The following is a 13023-nucleotide window of genomic DNA, read 5'->3' on the forward strand; positions in this document are numbered from 1 at the left end:
ATATTCCTTTGGGTATACACCCAGTAATGGGATTGCTGGGTCAAGTCGTATTTCTGGTTCTAGATCTTTAAGGAATCACCACACTGTCTTCCACAATGGTTGAACTAATTTACATTCCCAACAACAGTGTAAAAGCATTCTTATCTCTCCACAGTCTCGCCAGCATATGTTGTTTCTTGACTTTTTCATAATCATCATTCTGACTGATGTGAGACGATACTTCATTGTGGTTTTGATTTGCATTTCTCTCATGGTCAGTGATATTAAGCTTTTTTTTTCTTAGGTTTATTGGCTGCATACGTGTTTTCTTTCGAGAAGTGTTGGTTCATGTTCTTTGTCTACCTTTTGATGGGGTTGTTTGCTTTTTCTTGTAAATTTAAGTTCCTTGTAGATTCTGGATATTATTAGACCTTTGTCAGATGGATAGATTGCGAAAACTATCTTCCATTCTGACTTTTTTCTTTTAAAATCAATTTTAATAAAGCTCACAAACAAAATAAAATAATATAATGTTTAAGGAACAGAACAACATGAACATCAGAATAGTAGTTACTGCTCAGAGCAAGGGTACAGGAGAAGGATATTTAAGATCTGCTCTGGTAATGGTCTAGATCAGGGCTCAGCAAACTATAGCCATGGGTCACATCTGGCCTGATGCCTGTAAAGCTTTATTGGAACACATTCATTTACATATTGTATATAGTGGCTTTCATCCTACAAAGGCAGACTTGAATGATTATAACAGAGATCCCATCTAGTCTACAAAACCCAAATATTTCCTATCTGGTCCTCCACAGAAAGTATTTACCAATCTCTATTCTAGTTCATAAATTCAATGATAGGCTCCTGGCTCATTATGCTTTATAACTTACATATGTAACTTAGATATGTTCCATATATTCTTTTGTTTATGTTACATAATTGTTTCAAAACAGTGTTCTTAGAGAAATACATTTTGAAATTAGATTACTTGGATTGGCAATTCTTCTCTCTCTTTTTTTTTTTCAGAGTCACTCTGTCACCCAGGCTGGAGTGCAAGTGGCACGATCTCAGTTCAATACAACCTCCACTTCCCAGGTTCAAGCGATTCTCCTGCCTCAGCCTGCCAAGTAGTTGAGATTGCAGGTGCCTACCACCACACCCAGCTAATGTTGGTATTTTTACCAGAGACAGGGTTCCACCAAGTTGCCCAGGCTGGACTTAAACTCCTGACCTAAAGTGAACTGCCCACCTCAGCCCCCCAAAGTGATAACAGGCATCAGCCACTGTGCCAGGGAATTAGCAAGTCTTTATATCAATGTGGCTGGGGGGAAACTTCATCATGCCAGCACCCCATTCTCAAATCATCACTTACTTTTCATTAGATCAATCATGCAAATTACCTGCTCCCAGTCATGGGGAGAATCAGCAAAATGAGCCTACCATAAAGAAGGAAGATGATAAGAATTACAATAACATCCCAACGCAAAAGGTAGTTGGTACATTGGTCTCCTGGGGCTACCATAACAAAATAGCTCGGACTGGGTGACTTTAAACAACAGAAATGTATTCTCTCACACTTCTGGAAGCCAAACATCTGAAATCAAGGTGTTGGAGTATGGGTTTCTTCTGGAAGCTCTGAAGAATCTGTTCCATGCCTCTCCTAGCTTCTAGTGGTTGCTGGCAATCCTTGATGTTCCTTGGCTTGTAGACACATCACTGCGATCTCCGCATCTGCCTCACATGGTTTTTCTCTGTGTGTATCTCTGAGTCTTCACATGACCTTCTTACAAGGATTCTAGTCATTGGGTTTAGAGCCCACCCTAATTCAGTACAACCTCATTTTAACTAATTACTTCTATGAAGATTCTGCTTCCAAATAAATTCATATACTGAGGTTTTAGGCTGACATAAATTTTGGGGATAAACTATTCAACCCAGTACCCCTATTATCCCCAGATGAACAGACTGCACTTCTGTGCTAGGGTATAGAAAATTATTCAACTCCTTATCACAGTCCTGGCAAGTATATTGTTCAGGGGTCTTTCAGGAAGACAGAAACTACTCTAAACATTTAAAATAGAAGGAATTTAGTAAAAATAATTGGTTACAGTGGTGTTTGAAGAAGTCAAGCATGGGACAATGAGTCAACCTGGACATTAGCACAGAGGGAAGCCACTCTCACTCCTTGACTGGAGAGAGCATGGAAGTGATGTTCTCAGCATCCAGGGATCAGGATCATACAACAGTAGCTAAAGCAGCAATGAGCCTGTCAGGTGGAAATTGCAGCCAGTGAAGATATGGAGCGGCTGATTGAGATAAAACAGAGGGGTGGGAATAGGGAGGAGAGCAGGCAGATGATAATCTGCCCTATTCTTCCACTGCCCTTTAAATTCCCACCCAGCCTCCCATTCACCATGCCCAACTGGAAGCCAACATCTCCTGGATAAAACAGCCTGCAGGTGTTCACCTTACTGTCAAACAAAAGCCAAGCAAGGAAAGGCTACAGTGGGTCAGAGGGCAAACAGGCCATGACTAGCTCAGCAAACATAAACAAAGGTTAAAAAAATTCCCAGACCCTTATAATTTGAATGAAAAATTAAAATAAAATGTTTTAAGAGGTATACTGGGCCTCAAATGCTTCTACTCTGTTCAGCCTTCTCACTGACAGGAAATTTCACTTCCTTAGCAATCCCAGCTTCTCAGGAGGCTGAGGCAGAAGAATCACTTGAACCCAGGAGGCGGAGGCTGCAGTGAGCCCAGATCGTGCCACTGCACTCCAGCCTGGTGACAGAGCGAGACTCCGTCTCAATCAATCAATCAATCAATCAATCAATCAATTGAAAATTCTTAGAAGAGCATAGTACATTTTTTTAAATGTTGACTACCGTGTACAACTTAATATGTTAAGTATGGTACACCTAAGATTCCAAATACCTGTTTGCTCATTTGACCTCTGGGCTTGTTTTGAGCTTATATAGAAGCATTCTCTGTATAAATGACCATGTTAATAAAGCAAGAATAATATATGTCTACTTTTCCTTTTCCCTTCTTCCCCATTAGAATTAACGAAAGGAAAAAGCATGAAAGCATACAAACATACTCCTCCTTGAGAATAATCCACTTACACATTCTGACTCAAATTTTCTAAACAATTTGTGTTTCAAAGCACTTTTAATTTCTTACAGAACTGCAAAAAGACTGTGTTCACCATGCATAGATTTGATAAATAGTATGGAAATGTTATCAACATTGATATTTTGTGAATTGTCAGTAATCTGAGTACAATTCACCACATCTATTAAGAAAAAGCTTAAAAAAAAAAAAGAAAAGGCACTGATGAAATGGATTGGTTCCAAAGATATTAAAACCCTCCACTTTTGGGACAGATACCAATTCTTTGCTTCATGTCATTTTAAATAAATGACATAATAATAAAATAAATATTCACTGATATTTGAATTGCTTTGATGCGAACGCATTCCTCGAATGATGGCAGCACAAACTATTAGGATTCTGATGATTTTGTGGGACTTGAGTGGTGACAATATCACATGTAGAAAACTGAAGATGGCCAAGACATGGACTTTGCTGGAGAATCTGCAATCTAAAACATAATTAACAACATCCCTGGCAGATGGCACAGAGTTGTCCAATTGTCTTTGGAAAATAGCAAGAGATCTATTTAAAGCTGCCCTTTAGATCTTTTTTTTGTTTTTTGAGAAAGAGTCTCGCTCTGTCACCTAGGCTGAAGTGCAGTGGCACAATCTCAGTTCACTGCAACCTCCACCTCCTGGGTCAAGCGATATCCTGCCTCAGACTCCTGAGTAGCTGGGACTACAGGAATGTGCCACCATGCCCAGCTAATATTTGTATTTTTAGTAAAGATGGAGTTTCACCATGTTGGCCAGGCTGGTCTCAAACTCCTGACCTCAGGTAATCTGCATGCCTCGTCCTCCCAAAGTGTGGGATTACAGACATGAGCCACGGTGCCCGGCTAGCTGCCCTTTAGATCTTAAAGACTTGATAAACAGTAAGAATTTACAGCTTTCTGGTTCTTTACTACCTAAGCTTTTGCTGGTCATTTGCCTCCATCTCAGTAAAAGCACCAATAAATGGCTAATACATTCCTTAATGATGACATTTATAAAAGCATTAATGAAGTGATTTTTCAATAAAAATTATCTGGAAAAAATGTCATTTAGACAAATTCACTGTCAAGCTATCCTGATAACTTCCTTAAAATTTAAATAAAATACACAATTTGATGCTTTTAGACAATAAAAGAGATATATTTGAACATTGCTCTGTGATCTTCAAAGGTGTAACAAACACAAATTAATGGACTTTTAAACCCAGTAAATTGGTTTCTTTCCCTTTTGTTTCATTCGCATTTAAAAAAAAAAAATGTACTTCGAAAATAAAGCAAGCCAATAAAAGATCCATTTGAAGTATAATTATAATTTGTTGACCAAACAGGAAATTTTACTATGCAATTAAGCAACCTGGTTATATAACAAACAATTAAGCATAATTGAATTATGCCTCAGTTTGAATTTCTGGTTGTTTTCAGGGATGGATAGCTGGGAATAGGTTTTATAGAGGTTAGGAACCTAGGCTTTCTAGAGGTTAAGAACCCAGGTTTTGGAGTCAACTACATCTGGATTAAAAACCAAGCTCTGCCATCTACTATCTGGGAAGTTACTTAAACTAAGCTTTGGTTTCACTGCTTTTTAAATGGTTGATAATTGTACATTACACCTTTCTTTTCAGAAGTAAATGGCATGGTGTCTTTAAAGTGCTCAGACCCTAATACTGAATAATTGCTCAGTAAATAACTTTACAATATTGTTTTATATCGTTATTGATGCATAAAGTTATAAAATCTCTAATTACCTGGTTTTCCCAAACTGTAACTAAAACAAGCAACTTCAAATGTCAATCAGGTCAATTCAGTTCAAAGTATATCCTTAAATTATCTGTATAAAATCTTTTATGAAAGGAGAAAGCCCAAAGAATTCTATTCTAAGAATTATTTGTTCTTCAAATTCCCAGCAAGTTTTAGGAAACAGGTTATGCCAACCACGAAGCAGGGAAGAGCTCCAGAAATAAATGGGTGGCTCAGCAGCTGTTGAATAGACAATTAGGGTTTAGCCAGAAGGGTGGGGAGAAATACCTGGGAGATCAAAGTCTTGCAAACATCACATCGAAAAATGTTTAGTCCTTCAAGGCCTTCTATACATCTAACTTTACGTTGATGGCAAAACGATTACTGCATAACTACTGAATTTACACTACAGAATCAACTACAGGCTAAGTCAATGTATCTTAAATATACAGGTACTACAGTAAGGTCTAACTACACTGTGGTTATAGTTACGAGGGCTATGCGGTTAAAGGTGGAATCAGGAAGAACAGCTAAAATCTAATTGTGAGGAACACAACTTCAGCCGAGTATTTAAGGCTAGAAGAGAGGATGAAAGGGATGTTTTAAGGTGAGGAAATAGTTCCCTCGCTGGGTTAAGGGTAAAGCCCTTAACCAGGAATGACTTGGATGTTCTCATTCAGGTTATTGTCTAGTTTTATTTATTTGTCTCATCAGACTGAGAGTTAAACACAGCAGTCTGCAGGCGTTGGCTAACCCTCACAGCCTCAGTTTCCACACATGCAAAGTAGGAATAACAATACCTGACTCAGAATTGTTTCAAAGCCTAAAGAAGACAATATATAAAAGCCATAGTGAAACAGGAAATTTTCCCTCACCCCTTCATGGGGCTCGCAAAACCGGTGACTCGTTTACTCAGCCTGCAACTCTCAATCCCTCACAGGAGGAGGAGCATGCAGGTGAGCTGTACAGGGGCCCGGACAAGTGCTTCTGGGCGCTGGCAGGAGCAGAACTCTCTGCGGTCCCATGGCAGCATCTGAGGGGTGAACCTGAGACCCCCTGGAGTCCCAGAGGGCATGTGTTACAGTGCACTCTTTCAGCTTTGCCGTCCACAGAGGGCTTCAGTGTTTAACAGCTCAATGTGACAGCCCTCTGTATCCCAAGCTCTTGTTCGGCATCCAGGAATAATCAGGTTGCATGAACAAATTGAAGATGGTAAATGCAGTAAATTTTATTGCTGATAAAAGTGGTTCTCAGTGGGATGGAGAGCTGGGAAGGGGATGGAGAAGGAAGGTGGTCTTCCCCTGGAGTTCAGCTGTCCCCAGCCAAACTTTTCTCCAAGATCCCACCATCAAGCCCCACCTCTGAAGTCAACCTGCTTCTCATCAACGTCAAGCTGCTTACTCTCTTCTCTCCTCTCTGCCACTCTGCTGTCAGAGTAACCCGAGGTTTTTATGGGTGCAGGATGCGGGGCAGGGCAGGCCGTGGGTGGTTTTAGAAAAGGCAACATTCAAACAGTAAACAAAAATGCATGTTCTCACTTTGAGCCACGGTTCCAGGTTTGAGGGTAGGGCTTCACTAGGGACCCCAGCCTCTTCTACCCAGTATTTGCCTGCCTCTTGTCTGTATCACTAGAACCAAGTCATCAGCCATTCAAGTAATCACTATTATTTCATTCTGAGTTAGCCATTGATATGCTTTGATAATTCATGTTCAACTTTTCATGTTTGCATTTGAAAGGAATAATGAAACTCTCTACCTCTTCAATTTCCTACATTCTCAAGAATAATGCAAAAACTATTAGGAACAAAAGTAACTGGAAATGGTCATTTCTCTTCTAGTAACATTTCCTAGGGGGATAATTTGAAATATCAGCAAAGGTTTATGTACAAAGACATGAATATGCTTAACAATTATGCTTATCAAGAGTTTTTGTGCCACCAAAAAATTCTAATAATGCCTGAGAAGAATCAGATTCAAAATTTTATCTGCAGCCTGAACTCAGCCATTTTAAAATGCAAAGAAAACAAAGGACAGAAACAAAGACGTGCTTTGAAACTGACCTCTACTTTCTGAACAATGCCTCCTGCTATAAGCTTTCTTCTGTGTGAGGTTTCAGATCTTCCCAGCTTTAGGCAGGAACATAGTACCTTCTGGGCCAAAAGTTGCCTGGAAGACTGTCTTATATTATTCGGACTCTCTTTGCTTATAATTGTTTCCTATCATTTGCAGTTACACATGGCCAAACTCTAATGGCCGATATTAAAAGCTGTTTGCTGCTACAGTGGTACATTGAAATATATGAAGTCATGTTTATCCCATGCAGTAGGATAATGTCTTCATTCTCTGAAATTCTTGAAACAACAAAAACTATTGTTTCTTTCCAATTCCTTCTGTTCCCACTCTTCTAGCAGCATCTCATACACAGACTATTGAAAGAGTTTCAGCACTACTGTTCCTTCTAATAAACTTCATCTCTCTCATCCATTGTGTGACTACAAAGAAAGAAATCATCCCAAACCAAGGTGCAAATTATATTATTCTCATAATAGATGCCTGTTTCCTAATTAATAAAACTATACTTTTTGTGATTTTGCATTAGTCTCAAGTTTTTAATCACTCCTTCCCCAGAACACAAGGTCCCTGGTCAATCTAAATTCTGCTGCATTCCCCTGGAACATATGCTAGATAAAAATATTTCAAATGAATAAATGAATACAACAGCTAAAATGTACCCATCATTCCTCCAGAATCCCATATAATCTAGCATCTATCATGTGTGTAGCCCCTATCAGATCACTTTTTAGTGTAACTACTTCTACCCCCTATTGTTCTCTGCTAAGTATAAATTACTCGAATACAGGGAACGGTTTACACAGTTTTCTTTTCATAGTAATAACTCATGTTATCCTCGATCATTTCCACAATTATTCTGTGCATGTCAGCCTTATCTTTCACCAGGACTGTTCTCATTGCCGTTCTCTGGTAATTTATAGTGTGGCTGAGGGTGAGTCAGAGCTTCTCTTAACCACAGCTTCCTGGCCTGTAAAAGGAGACAGTTGGACTGTGTGATTCCTAAAGCCCTTTCTAACTCCAACAAGCTATGATTATTTTAGGGCCCGAAGGTAAAGGACCATAAAGGCTAAAAGGGTCCAGGTTTCCAAATGACTTTCACTTCAGTGTGCTCCATTAATATGCAAGTGAGAAAGTCAGTTGTTATGCATTGCAGGTAAAGCTTATTTATATTCAGAACATTGGGAAGTTTCCATGTAATACACAAGAAATGTCTAGCATGCCAATGAAGTTTCTGTCCTTTGAGGACCATCCAACTTGAAAAACAGAACAACAAAATCAAAGAACTGCTAGAGGTAAAACGTGTCAATCTTTCATGTCTTTGGGTAAAGACGCGAACAGGCTTCCTATCAGACATGAATAAAGTCCTTTAACACAAATACAGTTTTACTCTCCTTGCCAATAATGCAACCCAAAATCCAAATTAGTATTAGAATTTCCAAGGCTTTTGTGTTTAAGATTTTTAGTTTTGTATAAAAGCTATCTAATAATAATTCATTGTGTCTTAAATCTGTATTTTCTAAGTATCTATTGTATTCCAGCTCTGAATTCTGCATTACTAGCTATGTGAACTGGTGCAAGTTATTTAACTTACTTGTGCTTCAGATCCCTCATAAGTTGAATGAGGACAACAACTGTTTGCATTTCACCGGCTATGGCGTGAATTAGAATTAATATACATAAAACTCTAGAACACGGACTAGTACGTACTTACCCTGTTGGTTTTTTTGCTTTTTGTTTGTTGGTTGGTTTCTGAGATGGAGTCTTGCTCTGTTGTCCAGGCCTGAGTGCAGTGGCATGATCTAGGCTCGCTGCAACCTCCCCCTCCTGGGTTCAAGCGATTCTCCTACCTCAGCCCTCCGAGTAGCTGGGATTATAGGTGTGCACCACCATGCCCAGCTAATTTTTGCATTTTTAGTAGAGACAGGTTTCACCATATTGGCCAGAGTTAACCATTTTTAAGTGATTTATTTAATTATTGGCATTACTGTTATCATTCTGTTATTGTTATTTTTCCGTGTAAGGCATTCCACTAAATGTGTTGTAGGATTAAAAAAAAAAAAGATATCACGAAACGTAATATCTGTATGTTGCTTCTCAAAAACTTTAATATCATAGAAGAGGTAAAGATACTAAAAGAAGAAAGTGATGATGCCACATAAGACATAAAGATAAAATGCTATGAAAATTAAGAAAAGAATTACTTATATAATCTTCCATTATAGACCTTAAAACAGCATGTGACTTTTTAAAACATGCTTTTTGTTCCTCTCTGCCCCCACTCCGACTGCCCATTGGAATAAATGTTCCCTGGAAGGTAGGACCATGACTAGTTCATCTTTGACTTACCTTGCCTTGCACAGAGTACAGTATAAAGGAAGGCATCAATAAATTTTGGTTTAATGGAATAAAAGTCTTGGAATCAAGTAGATACCATTTGACTGTAAATTGAGCATCCAAATAGAAAAGTCTAAGAAGGAATTAGAAAAAGTAGAATTTTGAAAGTTTCTTGAGTAGAGAAAGGCCTATATACTGAGATTTTTGCTTTCAGAAAAGAGTCTCATAGTTATCTGCAGAATGAACTGGGAAAGAAAAAATTAGTCAGAAGGACATTTACATTTTCCTGCGTTAACTCAAAATCTTCAATTTCCCAAGTTTTACATCTTTAATAAGATTTATGTAAAACACTTCAATTCTATTACTGAAGTGGTATTAATTGATTCATTATGAAAATGAAATCAGTACTTTCTAAATGTGAGGCTGATGCCGAAATTATATCAGTTCTAAGGTAAAATTAATGCTGTAGATACTGTCAGAAAGAAGGATCTTAGAACAGAGACTCAGCTGAGAAAATTTTATTAGGAATTCTATGACTGTGACTTTCTGTATATCTAGGGCTCCCTATAAGAATTGGAATATAAGCTATAGCCTTTTCAAAGTAATTTAGGGCAATAGCTTTACAGTAAGATAGAGAATGAAATTAACAAATCAGTCTCTTTTGTACTGCAGGCATTGCAGAAGCTGTGGTTAAAGTAAAATGTCACCCCTTTATGATACCTCACCAATCATCCCCTGCCCCTGCCAAAATTTGGAGTCATTTGCAACATACCTTCCCACATCACAAGACAATCACTTATTTTCTTTTTCCCTGAAAGTTTAGAGTAATTGAAATGTTGGTTCCTTGTATTTCTGAAAATATGGCGAGAATTTTGTTTCTGGCCATTTGGGGATTAACATTCTAATTCCTCTACCCCAACCTATGACACAAAAAAATACATACTAGATACATTCAAAAAACAAAACCCACATACTTTTAAATGCATTGTTAAGCTAAAAAGAAAGTCCAGAAAAATTCCCAAAGGCAAAAAAACTGAAAATAAGAATAAACTACAAGTACAGTGAGAAAGAGAATATGAAGTTGGAAAGGTCCTGGGGGCAAATGTCAATAACAGGAGCCTCGAGCTTTGGGGACTGAGATCACACCAGGTGGATAACTGAGGATTAGACTGTGGGTCTTTGCCAGGGTAGAGACTGCTGGACATAAGGCCCCCATCAAAACAGACAACTCTAACGAGGTGGAAGAATGACCTGGGCAACTCAGGCCTGCGGCAGAGTTAAGAGAGCTAAGAAGAAAACCTGTCAGTCCCAGCTTCAGTTAAAGGAGAGAAATATATTAGGAGAATAAAAACAGTCTCATAAAAAATTCTAACCATAGACTGCCACCACATGTGGCTGGGGCTCAGTTTCATATCATGTGTATGATTTGGGGAAGCAGAAGCCAAAACATTAATTAAAGTAGACCGAGGATGACAACACAAATCCTCTTGGGAAAAAACCATCTTCCACTGAGCCCCAATGTGATTTTCTAAAGTCAAATATTAGATCAAAATAATTATCAATTACATAAGAAAACAAGATATCTTGAGAGTCAGTAAAAATAACAAAGAGATTCAGAGCCCCAATACACAGAATTTTATATTAACAATAATTTAATATCACTTTATATTTAACGCAATTATATATATAATAAAATATTAATATATATTATTATATCATGTTATACTGATATTAACAATATATTGATATATTGATAGTAAATATGTAATATATTAATCTAATTAAAATTAATGCTATTAATCATAATATATGATCATAATATATTCGTTATATAATTATCATTATACAATTATAATGTATTAATATTTTATAATATAATTGCATAACTGTATTATGGTAATTTTTATAATTATATTATTATAAGATTTCATTATATAAAATAATTATTGTAAGGTAATTATAAAATATTGTTATATTATTAACATTAATATTAATAAAGTTTTATATTAATAGTATTCTAGTATTAATATGTGGAAGTTTATATTAATACTAGAATACACAGAATAGGAAATAATCAAAGATTAAAATGTTTGAAGAATAGAATCATAGCCAAGGGTCAAGAGAATATTAAAAATGACCAAGTAGTTTTGACAACCAAGTAAAATTTCTAAAAATTAAAAAATAAGTATTGAAGTTCAACACTCAGAGGATGAGTTAAATAGCACATGAAACAAAACCAAAGGAAAAATTAATTAAGTATACCTGAAGAAATTAGCCAAATGCAGCCCAAAAAAAAATAATTTAAGAGGTCTGGAGAATAGGATGAGAAATTTTAACATATATCTAATCACAGTCAGAAAGAACAAAGAGGTTAGGGCATAGGCAATATCTAAAGAATAATGTCTAAGAATTTTCTAGAAATTTTAAAGCTTAGAAATAATCAGGGTTTTACTTAATAAAAAATAAAATAACAGAAAAATCACAGCCTAGACACAGCATACTAAAAAATTCAGAAAACCAAAGACAAGGAAAACATCCTTTAAAAAGTCATAAAAGGACAAAAGAATAAAACGAAGAAAGATAAAGAAACAAAAGAATCAACAGCAGGATTAAATGAAATGGAAGCCAAAAATAAAAGTACAGTATATTCCATTTATTCTTGTCACATCAATGAGCATGGGCTTCACCACTTGGGACTCTCTGTAGCAGTCTCAAAAAGAGACCCTCATATACAAGAAAACATAATATATGATAAAATAGGCATTGCAAATCAGTAAAGATGAACTAGAGCTTAAATAATCATGTTGGAAAAGTGAATTTATAAAAGTGAGGTTGGAATAATTGATTAAACACATTAACATAAAAAGAAATGAGAACTCTGTCTCACATCATACAAAAAATCAATTCCAGATTCAAGATTTAAATGTGAAAGGAGATTTTTCCATTTTAAAAAAATACATAGGTTAGTATTTTTGGCACCTTGTGGTAAGGAAGACTTTCTTAAACAGGATACAAAGCAGAAATCATGTTTGAAAAATAAATAAACTTGACTCATTAAAACTATGAAGGTTTCTTTGTATCAACAGATATTTTAAAAGAAAATATAAAATCAAATATCAGCCTAGAAGATACTATTGCAATCGGTAAAGCATAAGCTAGAATACATTAAACAGTTCTCATAAATCAAGAAGGAAGAGACAAATGATTAATTGAAAAACACGTAAAAAGAAGAAATATGGCCCGGTGCCATAGCTCATGCCTGTAATCTCAGCACTCTGGGAGGCCAAGGAGGGCGGATCACTTGAGGTCAGGAGTTAGAAACCAGTCTGACCAATATGGTGAAACCCCGTCTCTACCAAAAATACAAAAATCAGCCTGGCGGCGCGTGCCTATATTCCCAGCCACTTGGGAGACTGAGGCAGGAGAATCGCTTGAAGCTGGGAGGCGGAGGTTGCAGTGAACCCAGATCGCACCACTGCACTCCAGCCTGGATGACACAGGGAGACTCTGTAGAAAGGGAAAGGGAAAGGGAAAGGGAAAGGGCAGATCTAAAGGGAAGCTTTTTTTGCCAGAGTCTCGCGCTGTTGTCCAGGCTGGAGTGCAGTGGCACAATCTCGGTTCACTACAATCTCCACCTCCCGGATTCTCATGCCTGGAGGACAAAGCGAGACTGCACGTAAAAAAAAAAAAAAAAAAAAAAGAAAGTGACAGGGAGAATGGAAACAAGTTGGAAAACACTCTGTAGGATA

This window comes from Colobus angolensis, unplaced genomic scaffold (genome assembly GCF_000951035.1).
Source record: "Colobus angolensis palliatus isolate OR3802 unplaced genomic scaffold, Cang.pa_1.0 Scaffold63, whole genome shotgun sequence".
NCBI classification, from domain to species: Eukaryota; Metazoa; Chordata; class Mammalia; order Primates; family Cercopithecidae; genus Colobus; species Colobus angolensis.